Source organism: Saccopteryx bilineata, chromosome 3 (genome assembly GCF_036850765.1).
Source record: "Saccopteryx bilineata isolate mSacBil1 chromosome 3, mSacBil1_pri_phased_curated, whole genome shotgun sequence".
Classification (NCBI taxonomy): domain Eukaryota; kingdom Metazoa; phylum Chordata; class Mammalia; order Chiroptera; family Emballonuridae; genus Saccopteryx; species Saccopteryx bilineata.
Window position 1 is genome coordinate 292,384,885 of NC_089492.1, and position 18,549 is coordinate 292,403,433.

General features: G+C 51.7%; 1 protein-coding gene across 5 annotated transcripts in view; it reads left to right on the forward strand.

Moving 5' to 3' along the window:
• The first annotated feature begins 9,467 nt into the window (after nucleotides 1–9,467).
• GNB1 (G protein subunit beta 1) overlaps nucleotides 9,468–18,549 on the forward strand; it is a 94,636-nt gene continuing 85,554 nt past the window's right edge. For 3 of the 5 annotated variants that reach the window (XM_066270667.1, XM_066270672.1, XM_066270670.1), the window contains exon 1: nucleotides 11,436–11,658. The gene's annotated coding sequence lies outside the window, so the exon portion shown is untranslated. Of the gene's footprint in view, nucleotides 9,532–11,435; nucleotides 11,659–18,549 lie in introns of those variants that run through there. The other 2 variants (XM_066270668.1, XM_066270673.1) reach the window with 2 other exon arrangements.

The following is an 18,549-nucleotide window of genomic DNA, read 5'->3' on the forward strand; positions in this document are numbered from 1 at the left end:
CTTGAAGGTAGAGGAAAGTTTCTTCCTCCCCCGCAGTCCTTTGTCTGCAAAGTTCCCACCTCTCTCTGGAGCTGCGTTCCTACTCATCCCTGACCGCTCTCCCCTGTGGGGAACACTGGCAGCTCTGGGACATCCCAGGCTACACACACTCCCCTGGGGCCCCTTCACTGGCTTGTAGTTCTCCAGGCCTGCCACCACCGGCTTGACCACCAGACAGCTGTGAGCATCTTGAGCTAGAAAGGTTCAGGACACAGCACGTTCATCCTCTGACCCACCAGCTGCCCCTCCCCATTGTCCAGACTCACGGCCAGCTGCTCAGACAGACACCCTGATGTCACCCCTGCTGCCTCTGTGCTCTGGTCCCCAGATACATGGCTCTGTCCAGCCTGCCCAGCACATTGTGCTGCCCTTCATATGGTTCTCCCTGCCAGGAGGGGGCCATGCCCCTGCTCAGACCCTCAGTAGTTCACATCACTGTTCAGAGGGACCTGCCCTCCCACACGGCCACAGCCCTAAGGGAGCCGACTGTCAGCAACCAGCAAAAGGACTAACACGTCACCTGTGGCCCCTTCCTCTCCAGTTTACCTTTTATCTTCTTTTTTTTTTTTTTTTTTTTTTTTAAGAACTGATGGCCTTGGCTGGGTAGCTCAGTTCGTTAGAGAGTACACCAAGGTTGCGGGTTCTGTCTCGGATCAGGGCACATACAAGAATCAACCAATGAACATACATAGAACTGGAACAACAAATCAATGTTTCTCTCACTCTTTATCTCTCCTCCCTCTCTCAGTTTTTAAAAAAGTAACTAATCAATGTCAGTTGATTGGGTTTTTAGTTTTTTTGTTTGTTTGTTTTTTTCATTTTTCCGAAGCTGGAAACGGGGAGGCAGTCAGACTCCCGCATGCGCCCGACTGGGATCCACCCGGCATGCCCACCAGGGGGCGATGCTTTGCCCCTCTGGGGCGTCGCTCTGTTGTGTTCAGAGCCATTCTAGCGCCTGAGGCAGAGGCCACAGAGCCATCCCCAGCGCCCAGGCCATCTTTGCTCCAATGGAGCCTCGCTGCAGGAAGGGAAGAGAGAGACAGAGAGGAAGGAGAGGGGGAGGGGTGGAGAAGCAGATGGGCGCTTCTCCTGTGTGCCCTGGCGGGAATCAAACCCGGGACTCCTGCACGCCAGGCCGACGCTCTACCGCTGAGCCAACCGGCCAGGGCCGGGTTTTTAGTTTTTGCACAAAAAGAAAAGTCATTTCTAAAATTCATATGGAATCTCAAGGGACCCTGAGTAGCTGAAGCAATCTTGGAAAAAGAATAGCAGTGTTTTCAAACAAAGGGAACTGGGAGAACCAGATGTCCACACGCAAAAGAATGAACTTCAGCCCCGACCTCTCACCACCTACAAAACTAACTGAAAATGGATCAGAGACCCAAACTTAAGATTTAAAATTATAAAACACTTCAAAGAAAACAAGGGAGTAAATCTTCATAAACTTAGATTTGGCAATGGTTCTTTGACTACAATAGCAAAATGACAAGCGGGAGAGGAAGAAAAAAGGAAAATGAGGTGATAAATTGGGCTTCATCAAAATTAAAAGTCTTTGTGCATCAAGGACACTATCAACAGAGTGAGAAAAAAAAACAACTGACAGAACAAGAGAAAAATATTTGCAAATCATATCTCTGACATGGATCTAGTGTCCAGAATATACAAAGAACTCTTACAGCTCTACACAACCAGAACAAAACAAGTTCAAAAATTGGCAAAAGCCTGGTGCAATAAACAGAGCAACGACCTGGGACGCTGAGGACCCAGGTTAAAAACTCCAAGGTCGCAGGCTTGAACCTGGGTTCACCAGCTAAGCGTGGAGTCACTGGCTTGAGCCCAGAAGTCACTGGCTTGAAGCCCAAGATCACTGGCTTGAATCCAAAGGTCGCTGGCTTGAGCAAAGGGTCACTGGCTCAGGCTCAGCTGGAGCCACTCGCCCCCCCTCCCCCCATCAAGGCATGTATGAGAAAGCAATCAATGAACAATTAAAGTACTGCAAAATCAAAGTTGATGATTCTCATCTCTCTCCCTTCCTGTCTGTCAGTCTGTCCCTCTCTCTCTTACTCTCTCTCTCTAAAAAAAGAAAAGAAAAGAGGCCCTGGCCAGTTGGCTCAGCGGTAGAGCGTCAGCCCCGCAGGTTCAATTCCTGGCTCCATGGCTTCTGCCTCAAGTGCTAGAATGGCTCCAGCTGCAATGGAGCAATGGCCCAGATGGGCAGAGCATCAACCCCTAGTGGGCATGCCAGGTGGATCCCGGTTGGGCGCATGCAGGAGTCTGTCTGCCTCCTTGTTTCTTACTTTTGAAAAAATATGAAAAAAAAAAAACAGGCTAAAGACCTGAACAATATATTTCTTGATCCCTGGCTGGGTAGTTCAGTTGGTTGGAATGTCATCCTGATGAGCTGAGGTTGCAGGTTTGATTTCTGGTCAGGACACATACAAGGGTCGGTCAATGAATGAGTCAATAGGTGGAACAACAAGTCAGACTTTTAATTTTCTCTCCCTCTCTCTCTCTCCCCATTCCTCTTTCTCTCTAAAAATTAATCAATAAATTTTTGCGACTTCATAAAAGATACTCCTCACATGACCTGTGGTGGCGCAGTGGATAAAGTATCAACCTGGAACACTGAGGTCGCTGGTTCGAAACCCTGGGCTTGCCTGGTCAAGGCACATATGAAAGTTAATGCTTCCTGCTCCTCCGCCCCTTCTCTCTCTCTCTCTCTCTTTCTCTCCTCTCTCTAAAATGAGTAAATAAAAAAAGATATTCCTCTGAAGAAGATATGCAAATGACCCATAATCCCGTGAACAGATGCTCAGCATCACTCATCACTAGGGAAATGCAAATAAACTATAGTGAGACACCAGTTCACACATTAGCAATGGCTATAATCTAAAGGACAGACAGTAACAAGTGTTGCAAAGAACATGGAGCCACTGGACCCCTTGTGCATGGCTGCTGGGAATTTAAACCAGTGCGATTGCTGTGGAAGACAGTGTGGGGGTTCTTTGGGTCAAACGTCGTTACCCTGTGACCTCGCAGTTCCTCCCCCAAGAAAATATCCAAAGGAATTGAAAATAGAAGTTCCAACAAAAACTAATGTCCCCAGCAGCTCTAATGACAGTAGCCAAAAGGTGGAAACAGCCCAAATATCCATTGATAGATGACAGAAAAATAAAGTTGTAGTCCATACCTATGGTGGAATATTATTCAGTCTTTTTAAAGTTTTTAGTTCTTGATTTGAGAGAGAGAGAGAAACATTGATTTGTTGTTCTACTTATTTATGCATTCATTGGTTGATTCTTCTATGTCCCCTCATGGGGGGGATGGAACCCAAAACCTAGGTGTTATCAGAATGGTGCTGTAACCACTTGAGCCACCGGCCATTAAGAAGATTGTTATATTGAGGAATTATTATATTAGATAATACTGTATTATAATACAGTGTGTCCGTAAAGTCATGGTGCACTTTTGACCAGTCACAGGAAAGCAACAAAAGACGATAGAAATGTGAAATCTGCACCAAATAAAAAGAAAACCCTCCCAGTTTCTGTAGGATGAGGTGGCAGCATGTGTGCATGCGCAGATGATGATGTAACACCGTGTATACAACAGAGCAGCCCACAGCCATGCCAGTCGAGATGTAGACGGTACAGAGGAAAGTTCAGTGTGTTCTGTGGCACGCTAAATTCGAATCCGTGACCAAAGTGCAACGTGAATATCAGCGCGTTTATAACGAAGCGCCACCACATAGGAGTAACATTACTCGATGGGATAAGCAGTTGAAGGAAACCCCGTTCTGGTAGGCCATCAGTCAGTGATGAGTCTGTAGAGGCTATATGGGATAGCTACCTAAGGAGCCCTAAAAAATTCTGTGCGTGAGCCCACATGAAACTGCACTGAATAGGTATGAAACTGGGAGAGTTTTCCTTTTATTTGGTGCAGATTTCACATTTCTATCATCTTTTGCTTCTTTCCTGTGACCAGTCAAAAGTGCACCATGGGCCCTGGCCGGTTGGCTCAGTGGTAGAGCATCGGCCTGGCGTGCAGGAGTCCAGGGTTCAATTCCCGGCCAGGGCACACAGGAGAAGCGCCCATCTGCTTCTCCACCCCTCCCCCTTTCCTTCCTCTCTGTCTCTCTCTTCCCCTCCGGCAGCCAAGGCTCCATTGGAGCAAAGTTGGCCCGGGCGCTGAAGATGGCTCCATGGCCTCTGCCTCAGGTGCTAGAATGGCTCTGGTTACAACAGAGCGATGCCCCAGATGGGCAGAGCGTCGCCCCCTGGTGAGCGTGCCGGGTAGATCCCGATCGGGCACATGCGGGAGTCTGTCTGACTGCCTCCCCATTTCCAACTTCAGAAAAATACAAGTAAGGAATAAAAAGAAAAAAAAAAGTGTACCATGACTTTACGAACACACTGTATTAAGACTATTGTTAGTCTTGATGAGGAGTGAAGCTCCGACATTCGCTACAATGTGAATGGACCTTGAGATCATGATGCTGAGCAGGAAAGATGGACATATAGAAGGTCACGTGTGGCATGAGTTGCCCATGTGCCGTACCCAGAACCAGCAGACTCATGGATACAGAAGGCAGATCAGTGGTTGCTGGGGCTGGAGGAGGGAATGGCCAGGGACTCTCCTGGGTGTGGGGTAATGAAAATGTCTTGGACTTGTAAGGAGATAACAGTTGCACAATCAAGTGAATGTGTAAATGTCACTAGACTCTAAACTTCAAAAGGGTTTAAATGGTACATTTGACCACAGTGTACAACAAGAAGTAGCTAATGGCGTAGAACAGTACATAGGGAACCAGTGAGTCCCTGGGAGGGCTTGAGAGGCCCCCTCCTGGTTAGGGGGAATACGGGGTACCCTGTGGGGAAGAAGTGTCTCGTGGAAACCCCATGTCCTAGGCTGAAGAGAGGGTAGGGTTGGGGGAAGGCCATGGGGCTGAGTCCCTGCCTCTTCATGGGGAGGGGCAATATGGAGGGGTCTTTCTGTTGGAGAGGACAATCCTTCCAGGTCTGTGAACTGAAAAGAGACCAAGGAGCAGTCAGGACAGTGACCAGGATGCAAGCCCAGAGGAAAGGGCCGTTCCTGCCAGGCACCCTGGGGAACAGGGGGCATCGTGTATCAACACCCAGGTGGCATGGTATGATATGATAGATGTGACATGGGGTGGCACCCTGTAATTGACTGTGGAGTGGAAGGGGCAGCTCTGGGCCCATGTGGCTTTGAGAATCCATGTCCCCTCCCTTCCATGCGACACATGTCCTGGCTGTGTCCCATTCCCCCTGCTCCCAGGGAATTCCCCCTGCTGCTCTGCTCTGTGGCTGTGGCTGTGGCTGTTTCTGCTGGACGTGACCTCTCATGGCATCTTTGCATGAGATGACCTTGGACCAGCTTCTTGGGGCAAGAGGGCAGTTCCAGGGTAATTCTGGGTCCATCTTTGGGCTGTTGGGTGGGGCCGGACAGGATATCAGGCTCAGGAAGCCTTTGTTGGCCACGCCTTTTTGTGGCCCCTTAGCAGGCACCCCCAGAAGCTGTACCACCCACCTTCCTCCTGCCTCTGGTGCCACCGGTGTGAGCTGTTTAATTGGCAGGTGCTGGCAGAGCTGAGACCTAGGGCATCCCTCCCCCAGGTAGGGCCCTGGCAGTGGGAGACAAGGAGACCTGGAGGCAGGGTGGGTCCAGTGGCTCTGAGGGCAAGTTACTATGACCCCCAAAGCCACCACACCATGTGTCCCTGCTCACATCTGCAATAGGAACTAAGGGAAAGGCAGTATGTAGGGCCCTACCATACATGGGCCTGGGGCCTACCCACCCAGAGTGGCTCACCTCAGTTTGTGTGCTCTGTGGCTCAAAGGAGCCTCCCTGAGTTGGCCCAGGCCTGTGGGTGGCACCTGAGGACAGGAGTCTTGGGAACAGCAGGGGGTCTCCAGGGATCAGAGCCCCAAGGCCTGGCAGGAGCAGTGGATGCCTCTGAACTAGCCCTCCTCATTTGTGCCCCAGCCTCCCTGACCCATATCTCTCTGGTGTGGCCTGGACTCCCCTCTCTAGACCGTGAGCGGTGCAGGGTCTGCATGTGCCCCTCCTTGACCCTCGGTCTCTCTCATGGTCTCTGAGCGTCTGCATCATGTTTCCAGCGTTCATGCCCAGGATGTGCTGAGGGCGTTGCCGCTCACTCCAGGCCAGGCGGGTGACTGCTGGCCTTCTGCAGGCAGCTGTGGGAAGCGCCAGAGAACAATTGTGGCCTCCCTGCCAAGGATCCGCCCAGCCCCAGACAGGAAATGAGGCTGGGGGCTGGGGTGAGTGGGAGCACCCACTGCCCCTTACACAACTCACTGCCCCTTGTTGGACCTTTGATGTCCCCATCCCAGAACGCCCCCCCCCCACACACACACACCCAGGCTGCTATAAGGGTTGGGGGCAGAACACAGGGGGAGGCTGGAGCCTGCCCATCCCTGTCCCTCTTGTCTCTAACCCCAGCATCCAGTTTTAGGGCCCAGCAGGCCAAAGGCAGGGATCATCTGGCCAGCCAGGAGGAGCCAGGAGCATGGGCCTGTGTGGGCCTTGAACCCAATAGCCAACGGAGGCTTCCTTTATAAGCAGTTCAGCTACTGCCCAGGTTCTGCTTTTAGCCCAGAAGTGTTCTTCCTTCTGGTGACAGTACTTGACTCTAAGTGCCACGTAGTGTCCTAGACAGGCCACTCACTGTGGCTCCTCCATTCCCTGCCTCCAGGGCCACATGAAATCTGAGTGAGGGCTTTCAGAACCTTTATGGGTCAACAAGACACTGCAGTCTTTGGAGTACTTGGATACTAAGCTGGAGGTGACAAGAAGGCAAGCTCAGCAGCCATTCCCCCATTAGGCAAAGAGGAAGAAGAGGAAGTACAACTAGGGGAAAAAAAGAGCCAAGTGGGGAGCCTTGACAGCCTCAGTGAACGCCTGGATCCAGCCATGTCTACGTCCAAACATTTGCATATAGGTGCTCATTCCCTGAGCCAGTCAATGGCCTCTTCTCACATAAGCTGGTTTAAGCTTCTGCCACTCACTACCTCGAGTTCTGACTGATACTCTCAGCTTATGGTTGCATTCTTCTCTGTTAGAGAGGTTTGTGTTCTCAACCAAAGATGTCTCACTCCATGAATGATGACATTAAACAGCCCTTTATTTACGCCTCTGTGGCTACCAAATCCACTGATGATGGAACCAGACTTCCCTTCTCCACAGGACAGCCCCAGGCAGGGCAGCCCACAGAGCAGCAGCGAGAGCAGATGTAGCCACCTCAAGGAGCCCCGCAGTGGAGAGTGGGCTCTTCTGGGAGGCATCTCTAGAAAGACAGCATGAGACTCTGCTGGAGCTGATGGCCCAGCTGAGTGCTGCCCCACTGTCTCAGCCCACCTGGGACAGCTCTCTCCGGGAGGGGCAAGAAGGCCGCGTGGGCCTTCCTTAGGGTGTCTGCTCCAAATCTGGGGCAAGGAAGATGTGCCCCCTGAAATGCAGCTACTCACCTCCCGTGTTTGCCCTCTTCTACCTTTTACTCTCAGTGCTTTCTGATTCCCACTGTCCCTCAAATTTTAATGCCCCTCATCAAAACCAGGAGGGTGATGGGCTCAGAGGTCAGGTAAGGAGAGGCATGATTGGAGGCTTGGGGACAAAGAAGAAGCCATGCCTTGGGGTGGGGGCTGCTTCTACTGCAGAGGGGAAGGGGTTCAGGGATCCTTTAGGCTGTCCTGGCAGCCAGGGTCAATGACCAGCACTCTCCTCAAGACTGAGGAGACCCGGTCTGCCTGCCACACCAGCCTCCTGGGCCATGATGCCCATGACCTCACTGGCCATGCCCACCTTAGGGCCTTGCCTTGACCCTTCTCTGGGCACTGAGGCCACCAGCTCCCTCCCTCCTCAGCACCCACACGCTCTGATTGCTTCCTTACTGCCTGCCACACCAGTGCTGAGGAGAGCAGTGATCAGCAGGTTGGGGGTGGGTGGGAACTGCTAGTGGTTTTAAGCAGAGGAGGGCATCTGTTCAGTTCCTTGCTCAGCTGATGAAGGGGAACCTACCTCTCCCTGCTGGAGGAGGGGCCCCTTGTGGCCCACCTAAAGCTGCCCACCAGCTCTTCCCACACCCTTCCTAGCAGACCTGTCCCTTGTCCAGACACACGTACAACCCCTGGTGCTCAGTCTCTGTTGAGAGAAGGGATGAAGAGCCACAGCCTCACTATTCTGACCCCATTTGTCACCAAACCCAGCCTCTGGAAGCCTGCGGGAATTAATTAACGCTTCTTCTGGATTACCTACATTCTGCTTCCTCTACCTCCACCCCCATCCTCTGTCCTCTGGGGCTCAGAGGCAGGGTCAGGCTCCCGTCTCACTTACTGGAAGCGGGGACAGGTTGATCATGTGATGGAGCAACAGACAGTGCTGACAGAGAGCAGACAGACCCTGCGGGGAGCACCCCCCCCACAGCTCTGAGATCCTTCAAAGCCAGGCTTGAAGCGTGGCCCGGGTGGGCATGGTCCTGCTTGTGTGCACAGATTGCTTAAATAATTCATGTTTAAAAAGACCTCTCTCTCCATCAGACCAATTCCTGCTAAAGAACAGATGGGGTGGGGGGGAGCATCTAAATTATACATTTGCACCCCCCCGGGGGTTTTAGCAAAGGTCTGGCATCCAGCCAGGTACCTGGGCAACCTCCTTCACTCGTAGACTCTGTTCTGCCCGGCTGACCTGGCTCTGGGCTGGTTCCAGTTGGCCAGGTGCAGCTGTGGACTCGGGACCACAGGCTGGTCTTTAAGCCCCTTGTCTCTAGAGCGACAGTATGTGGCTGGGAAATCAGAAGCTGGGTTCCTGGCTAGCTGGGCACGAGCTCTCCCCTGATCCACTATGGACACCTGATTTATACCACACGGAGGTGGGGGCCGGGCAGAAGCTGGGGGCCAGAAACTGCACAGGCCTGGGCAGGAGGGGAGTGGGGTCAGGGAGAGCAGGGTTCCCACAGTGTCCTTCAGACCCCAGAGGTCCAAATGGCCCTGGCTGAAAAGCTGGAAGCTCCTATGGGTTCATTCCTAAAAGCTGACCTAATCCCAAGGCATGTGTCCCCAAGGCCAGAGGGACCTACTGCATGGGAACTGGCCCGGGCGTGGGGAGGGGATGCCTGGGACCCTTCAGTGCACATCAGAGAAGGATGAGGCCCCTGGCTGCACAGGAGACCTGGAAATAAGGAGTTGGGTCCCCACTCCTTCCCTCCTGCTTTCCCCTCAACTTTGCCCCTCACACCCCATCCATAAACACATAAATGAAGATTTCAGGTTGGGGCCACAGGGCAAGTTCCAGGGAAGGCCCCGTCACACCCTGCACACCTACAGATTAGCTGGGGCACCAGGGCTGCACCTGATATCCCAGGATGCCTGGGGTGGATAGTGATCCAGCCCGCTGTCATTGTGGAGGAGCCTGACCGGGATGATAGTGGGGGCAGGAGAGCCCTGGGCCAGACCTGTGAGTGTCCCTGCTGCCCACCATGGCCCTTGGGTGGGGGTTCCAAGGGTCCCCCAGGCCTCCTGCGATCCCCACAGCACAGAGGACTCCACAAGACCCCTCATCACCTTCCTCCACCTCCTCCTGCTCTGCTGCTTGGTCTGCCTCCATCCACATCCCCATCTGCCCCCTCCTCCTTTACCCTCCTTTCTCCTTCCCCTCCTATTCCACCCCTTTCTCCTGAAAGTTGTGGCCTTTGCTTAAGGAGTACAGAAGAGCCACAGTGCTGAGAAGGGCAGAGTGACTTGCAGGTTGGGGGAGGGGGTGATGGGAACTGCCAGTGGTTTTAAGCAGTGGAGGAAATCAGTTCAGTTCTTTGCTCAGCTGATGAAGATGAACCTTCCTCCCTGCTGGGGTGGGGACCCTTGTGGCTCAGTTGAGGTCAGAGTCCCTGTGGGGTGAGGGGTGTGTGGTGTCAGCAATCATGGGGAAGTTGGTTACCTGGGGGGTAGTTTGTGTGTGTACATACATGTGTTCTGTTCCCTCTCTTTTTCCATTGACAGGGACTATAGGCGATGACATCCCAGTAGCAGAAAGCACACCCAGAGCCTAGCTCCTGGCTCCTAAATACTATAAGGAACCATGGTGGTTCCTCGGAGAAATGGCTGAGAATTCAGGGTTGGGGCAGGGAGGGCCTGAGGTGAGCCTGGAGCACCCTGTGCCAGGACTTGATAAAGGGCTGCTAGAATGATGGGGACATGTTGGTGTGCTGAAAGGAAGACCAGGGTAATGGGAGGGAGCAGTGACAGGGGCATAGCCCTGAAATGGCTGGGAAGGTATAGGTTCCATGTGGGATTGGGAGGGCCACCCTAGGCATACACAAAAAAAGGAAAGGGCTGAGGAGAGAGATGACAGGCCCCTTGCGGGCGTGGCCCTGTGTAAGGGGACAGCTGGGTTGCTTCTCTGTCCCCAGTCTCCTTTAGCCTGGTGGGGGCGGGGCAGGGGGCTGAGGCGCGGTGAGAGGCCGTTTTTAGGTTCGGACTGCAGGCTGGGGCAGTGAAGAGGTAGGCGGGTGGGGTGCTGTGGGAACTGGGCGCCAGAAGTCAGCTGAAAAGACGGGAGGTAGTGGAGGAGGTGGGCCCGCTCCACTGAAACCTGCACAGGAAACTACAGGCTGCAGACCTCTTACCCATCCCGGCCTTTTCCCCCCTTTCCCACCTGGGGGTGAGTTGGGGGGGGCTTCCATCCTCAGCTGCCCCGCTGACTTCTCAGCTCCGTCTGCCGGGCTGACCATCTCTCTTCCTGGCGCTTTCCCCCGTGCCCAGGTGGCCAGTCCCTACAGGACCACCAGACGCCACACTGCCCACACCTGCCCGAGCTGCACGAGCCTCACGGGCACCTGAGGGCCGTTGTCCACCGCAGCGGGGCGTCCTGGAGGCCGAGCTCGTCCTGCGCGCGCCCCGCTGGCCGCCTCCTTAGACGGAGGAACCCGCAGGCATTAGGGTCGGCCAGGAAGGCGACGCGTGTAAGGTGTGCGGGGAAGGGTGCCCGGTGCCTGTGCGGAACGAGAGTGCAGGGTGCGATGCGTGTGTGCGGGGCTTGGGTTCGGGGTGCCCCGGCGAGGCGAGGCGGGACCCCGGATCCGCCTTGTGGCCTCCACCCACGCCTGCATGGTCGGAAACCGAGCTGGTCCGCAGTGGGCAGCCCCACGTTAGCGAGAAACCAAGGCCGGTTCCTAGGGCGCAGAGCCCGGCGCGGGACACCAGGGGCGGGGTGCTCACGAAACCGGTCCACAAGGGCGCTGCACGGCGCCTTTAATTGGCTCGCACGCGCGCGGACTCAGCGCTGGGAGGAAGCGCGCGTGCGTGCGCGCCGCCCGGGGCGTGCGTGGTGACGCGGCCGTGGGGTTTCCCGAGGCTGCGGACAGGGGCCGCCGCGCCCATCGATGGCTGGAGGCGTCTGAGGGCGGACGGAGGCGGCGGCGGCGGCGGCGGGCGCGGGCGCGGAGTGGAGCAGCCGCCTCGGGACCGGACCGAGCCTCGCCGCGCATCTGCCGCAGCGCCCGCGGAGCGGCCCGAGCGCGACCACCTCCCGGAGCGGCGGCCGAGGCGGTGGGGTGCGGGCGCGGCAGGCGGGACGAGCGCCGAGGTGAGCGCAGCGGCCCCGGCCCGGTCCGGTCCCTCGGCCCCGGTGCTCCTTCCCGGTGGCCGGACCCCTGCTTCTCCCCAGGTTCCCCCGCCGTCACCGCCCAGGCTGCCCCGCCCCCACCCCCATTCGACGCGGGGCCGCGTCTTCCTGCCCCGCCCGGGTGGGGTCCGCGGGCGGGGGCGGCCGAGGACCCTGCGGGCGTCGACCAGGGTCGGGGCGGAGGTCCGCGGCCCGTTGTCTCAGGTCCAGGCTTCGCTTCAGGGGCCCTGGGTCCGGGGCTGTCCAGGGGGATCCGGGTCCGGGCTTGCGGTCCGAGTTCGGGGTCCTGGGTCCTGGCTTCTAGATCTGGGGTTCGCGGTCCCGGTTCTGGGGGCTGGGAGCGTCGGGGTCCTGGGTGTGCGCGCGAGGACCCCGGCCCGGCCCCCCGGGCTGCCGCCGCCCCCCACCCCCACCCCCACCCCGCCGGGCCGGCCGGGCCGCGAGAACAAAGGCGGCGCGGGCTCCGCAGTGGCTGCGGGTGGCCGTCCTTTGCTCGGGGGGCCGTCGTGTTTTGCATGCCCCCCTTTCCTGGCGACTTTGAAGTTGGGGTTTGGTGAACAACACGGTGAAGGGGGGGTGTGATGAGAAGATGAAATGAGGAAGCGGGGGCCCCGTTCGGGGGATCTGAGGCCGGAGCGGAGGAGCCGTGCTGGGCAAGAGGAAAACGAGCGGTTTTGGGGCTGTCTTCGTTTTTTTACCGAAAAGTGAGAGGCGCAGCCAGTCGCACGGCCAGCCTTGCCCCGTTGTGTCCTTTCTTTCTCGCGCCGCGCGGAGCCCGCGTGCGGGGCAGGTGGGCGCGAGGTGGACGCGGGGCAGGCCCCGAGGGCCGGGGTGGGCCGGGGTCCCCACGCCCCCTCCCTTGCGCGCCCCAATGAATGGCCGGGAGTCCAGGCCCCGCGACAAGATGGCGCGGCCGCCACCGCCTTTGTCAGCGCCGCGCGCTCCCGGACCCTCTCCTGCCTCGACGGTGTTTGGGGGCTCGCTGTGCGTTATTTCGGAAGACCCGGCTGGGGCAGAGGGAGGAAACGACCCGAGGGGGTGGTGTCCGCCTCGGGCCAGGGCCCGTGCGGGCTCCTCCGTGGCCGCGGGGTGAGGGGCGGAGGGAGGAGCTGGGCTGAGACTTCCACCCGGGCGGAGGCTGAGCCCTCGGACTGGAAGAGCCTCCCGTATTTTTCCTTGCGAATGGATAGTGGGTATCCGAAAGGTAATCAGCATTTCTGATGTTCGCTTTATCCGCTCAGTTCCTCTTTATGGCAGCTCTTGGGAGATTCCGTGTACTGCAGGAAGAGAGGGATGTATGTGAATTTTTATCTTGGCGGGGGGGGGGGGGAATTGGGCACTTATAGTTCAAGTGTAGATTTCTGAGTGTATACGTACACATGCAGACAGCTTAACCCATCGTTTCGGTTTGGGGAAGATGGTGGGGTTTCTTTTGTATTCATGTTATCTATCTGATAACACTGGTCTCAAATGTTTGATCGTTGAGTCCCTTTGAGATAGATTATTAATTAAGAAAATAGATTACTTTTCACGATTAGCAAATAAATGGAAGTATAAGCTTTGTGAGACATTTCCTTTTAGATAGTGGATAAGGTCTGTATAGCGTCATCTTAGATAAGATTTCTGCATGACTTCTTGTTTTCTAATTTGAAGTTGTCTTTTTTTGAAGGGTGGAGGGTTCTTTATTCAAAAGTAAGAATTTAGTTTGCTTTCTAGTAAGATGGATAAGGTCTATTCTGGATTCTTCTGGAAGGTACATATTGCAAAAAGAAAGCAAACAGGCAGTTCCTTTTTTGCTTCCTCACTAATACTGGCTTTGTGGCTGGTGACAAAGCTGGTGCCACTACCATGAAAATAGGTGTGAGCACTTTCACAGGGCAGAACTGGGTGGTAGCTTTTGGCTGAATTTCCCTTTGTAACAATTAGAGCTGTCCAGAAGTGGGTGTAACTGTAAGGGTGAGAAGCTGATCCTGCCAGGATCTTGCGGGGGACATTTCCCGTTGCTGTGGGAGGCTGGACAGCCAGGCCTCTGTCTTCCTGAGACACCCACCGTTAGGGCTTTGGTTTCACAGGCGATTCAAGTGCCACACGTTTTTCTTAGAAGGTGAGAGTTTAGGAAAGCCAAGTTAAGTTTTATAATGGAGCCTGTAGCTCACTCCCAGTTCTCCCTGCTCAGGGCCCCTGTTAGGGCTACATGTCATCTGCTGGGATGATTCGAGAGAGTGCTTGCAGAGGAAATTGTTCAATCTGCAGTTTTGACTCAGGAGTCCACATTTTCTTACATGAATGCACACACCAGACAAAAACCATACTTGTATGATACCTGAGTTCACAGCGTACAAATACTACACAGAATGCCCTTTAACAACAATTCCTTAATAAAGATTTCTTTTTGTTTGGTATCTTAAAATCCTTATTTTGAGGGAAGTGAATTTCCTGATTTAATTTTAATTTCAAAAGAGATTTAAAAGGCTGCTAAAAGTTTCAGAATAATTTTTTTTAAAGTAAAACCTTTTTTCAAGAAAATTTTTTTCATACTTAGTTAAGACTTTGATTTGTCTTCTGTCCACTGGTTTGATTGGAAAAGTTGTATTTCTTCAAATATCTTTGAGAAAGGTCTTCAGGGTATCTGTACACTTACCTACCACAGGTGGCTTTTTAGCTAATACTTTCATGGGTGATGTTAATTTTATTTCAGATAAGCAGATTTGGCAACATTTATTATAGTTTCATTATTGGATTGTTTTTTTTCTCTGCCCAAAAGATTTGGCTCCTGTTGCTCTGTAAATTGGATTAAATTCTTACTGTGTGCAGACTTGGCTTTCAGCATTAGTGGATTGGTAATAGATAGTCTCAATTTTATTATCTAGGCTTGACCATATGGCATGCGGTATTATTTTGAAACCTATTTAGCGTAAGTCAAGTAAGGCATTGAACTACAGGGTTTAGAATTTTTTTAACCTTGGTATAAATTCTGACTTTAGGTTTGCCTTCGGTGATCAGAGTAGAGAAATTAAGAAGTAGACAGTTAAGTGTTTGGTTTAGTGAAGGTGTAGGATGAGGGGATAAAAAACTAAATTGAGGCCCTGGCCGGTTGGCTCAGTGGTAGAGCGTCAGCCTGGCGTGCGGGAGTCCCGGGTTCGATTCCCGGCCAGGGCACACAGGAGAAGCGCCCATCTGCTTCTCCACCCCTCCCCCTCTCCTTCCTCTCTCTCTATTCTCCTCCTGCAGCAAGGCTCCATTGGAGCAAAGTTGGCCCAGGCGCTGAGGATGGCTCTGTGGCCTCTGTCTCAGGCACTAGAATGGCTCTGGTTGCAGCAGAACGATGTCCCAGATGGTCAGAGCATTGCCCCATGGTGGGCATGCCGGGTGGATCCCGGTCGGGTGCATGCGGGAGTCTGTCGGACTGCCTCCCCGTTTCCAACTTCAGAAAAATACAAAAAAAAAAAAAAAGAATAAAAAACCCCACTAAATTGAAACAGATCAGAGACATAATTTACAAAACTGAATGTATGACAGTCTTGGAAGAAAGAAACAGTCCAAATATTTGTGGAGAATGTGTAGATACTGAGTAAAGGAAACATCACATGGGCTGTTCTGCAAAAGGAACAGAGTAGCACTCTTTTTTAAAGCTATGAGTTTGGCCTCAGACCTCTTGTTAAGAACTCTAGGCAAGCTATAGACCAGAGGTAGTCAACCTTTTTATACCTACTGCCCACTTTTGTATCTCTGTTAGTAGTAAAATTTTCTAACCGCCCACTGGTTCCACAGTAATGGTGATTTATAAATTAGGGAAGTAACTTTACTTTATAAAATGTATAAAGCAGAGTTACAGCAAGTTAAAATATATAATAATAATTACTGCCTGACCTGTGGTGGCGCAGTGGATAAAGCGTCGACCTGGAAATGCTGAGGTCGCCAGTTCGAAACCCTGGGCTTGCCTGATCAAGGCACATACGGGAGTTGATGCTTCCAGCTCCTCCCCCCTTCTCTCTCTCTGTCTCTCTCTCCCTCTCTGTCTCTCCCTCTCTCTCTCCTCTCTAAAAATGAATAAATAAAAAATTAAAAAATTAAAAAAAAATAATAATTACTTACCAAGTACTTTATGTTGGATTTTCGCTAAGTTTGGCAGAACAAATCTTTATAAAACAACTTACTATATAGTTAAATCAATTTTTTTATTTGTACTTGAGTTGCTCTGCTACCGCCCACCATGAAAGCTGGGACGCCCACTAGTGGGCTGTAGAGACCAGGTTGACTACCACTGCTTTAGATGATTGACTTGGTGAGGGAATCATAGAGTGCCTGTTTTAAACCTTTCAGCCTGTTCTCCTTGCAGTGCCTACAGTAAGATTCACGCGAATTGATGGAAATTGCTGCTGGCTTCCAATGGTAGGAAAGCTGCCCCTGAGTATTTCCTTATTTGACTTACTAAATTACAATTCTGGGGAAAAGCCATTTCCAAAAACTAAAAGATTTAAAAGACAAAGTCAAGCCCTGCCCAGGTAGCTCTGTTGGTTAGAGCATCGTCCTGATGCACAGAGGTTGCAGGTTTGATCCCGAGTCAGAGCATAGAAACAAAAACAGATCAATGTTCCTTCCTTTTTCTGTCTTTCTGTCTCTCTCCATTTCTCCCTCTCAAAGCAATAGAAAGAAAAACAATAAGAAAATAAAAGACCAAGTCAAGATTATCAAAGGTAATTCTTAAGAGATTATTCACTTAAATCTGTATTGCTTTTGACAAAAGATAATTGTAATTTTTTAAAAAGACTTTATTTATTGATTTGACAGAGAGAGGAGGGGGGGGAGAGAGAAGTAACAACTTATAGTTGCTTCACTTTAGTTGTTCATGCATTGCTTGTAGTATGTGCCTTGATTGGGAAAGCCCTGAGTTTCAAACCAGCAACTTCAGCGTTCCAGGTTGACACTTTATCCACTGTGCCACCACAGGCCAGTCGGTTATTTAAAAAATGAATAAATAAAATTTTTTAAAATTGATTTTTAGGGGGAGAGAGAGAGAAACATTGATCTGTTGTTCCACTTAACTGTACATTTACTGGTTGATGTTTTTTTGTTTTTTTTTTTTAGAGGTGGGGGGCAGACGGACAGACAGGGAGAGAGATGAGAAGCATCAGCTTATAGTTGTGGCACCTTAGTTGTTCATTAATGGCTTTCTCATATGTGCCTTGACTGGGGGTCTAGCTGAGCCCCAGTGACTGACCCCTTTCTCAAGCCAATGACCTTGGGCTTCAAGCCAGCTACCATGGGGTCATGTCTGTGGTCCCACGCTCAAGCTGGCGGCCCTGCACTCTAGTTGGTGAGCCCATGCTCAAAGTGATGACTTTGGGATTTTGAACCTGGGTCCTCAGCATCCCAGGTTGATCCTCTATCCACTGCGCCACCACCTGGTCGGGCTTATTTGTTGATTCTTCTATGGGCTCTGACCAGTGATCAAACCTTGGTATATCGGGACAATGCTCTAACCAATGGAGCTACCTGGCCAAAGATTATTATGATTTAATAATTAGCTGCTCCAAGCTTAGTAACACATTTTATCAAGGGGGAAATACTGTGTATTTTAGTGTATTTTAAAAAAATCTATCAGCACTGGAACACTGAGGGCATTGGTTGAACATATTCTTGCTTACTTGTAGGTAAATGTGTGTTTATGTTTGTCTCTGTGTCTCCTGACTCAGTCCTGTGGCAATGAAAAAATATATTCCCAGGATTATAGATTTGTGTAAGAGTTCTAATTAATAAAGCTTTAAAAAATCCTGGACTCTTTACTAACTAGACAAGAGAGTGTTAAAACCTCTACAGTAGGTTACTAAAAAAATTGTCATAGGAACTTAAAATTTATTGAATTCCAGGGAGGGAGAGAAATTTACTTGTTAGTGCAAGTGTCTGTGTTAGAACCCATTTCTGTAACATAACTTGCTGGTTTGGATGTGTTTTGACTTCTTGTCCTCATCTGTAAGACAGGCATGCTAGCCCCTCTTTCCTGGGGTGGTTGCAGTATGTGAGCACTTTTGAGCAGCACCCGGTCTGTGGCACCCTTGTGTAAGTAGTGGCCTTGCTTTCACTATGATAATGTTAGCTAATGTCATAAGAAGCAGTTTCCTGAGAGATTTGTTTTCTTCTTGATGCTTCCAGAGGAATATTCAGGGTGTGGATGTGTACCATAGCTGTCTTTGCAAATCCCTGTTGTTTATTTGACCTTACTTTCTCCCCAGTCTTCGCTTGCATGTTCTCTTAAAAGGCTTTCTTTACCCTTTGAGGGTAATTTTGATTCTATAATTCATTTTTAAAACTGGTAAAAATTGTTTATTTTTTTAGAGATTTCACTTACCACGTTAAGATGCTGAATTTTTTGAATGTCACAAAACCTTTTTTTTTAGCATTTCTTGATTCATCAGCCAGTGACAGGATAATGAAATGTTTTTCATATAGTCTCATAAATACTGTACTGGAAATTTGTTTAACAAATGCTCATTCTGGTACTTTCTCTGCTGGGTGCTAAGGCTATTAGTTGTCACAGCAGGGGCATTGCCCAGGGCCCAACTGAATTTATAGATTAATGGGGAGCCTGACAAGCAGACACAAGGAAATGCAAGGCCAGTGAGTCGTGGGGGCTGCTCACCTATTCTAGAGCGATAGCTTCCTAGGGAAAGAGTTGAGTTGAGACTTGGTGAGTCTTGCAGTGGGAGCCCGCCTAGCAGGCAGGTGGAGGCTGGGGGGAAGGAAGGAGTATTTCTGGCTGAGGACATGGTCTGAGTGTTTATATGCAGCAGCCAGTTGGGTCCTTTCACTTTGTCTCTCCAGCACTCTGAACAGTGTCTGGTGCGGGGGGGG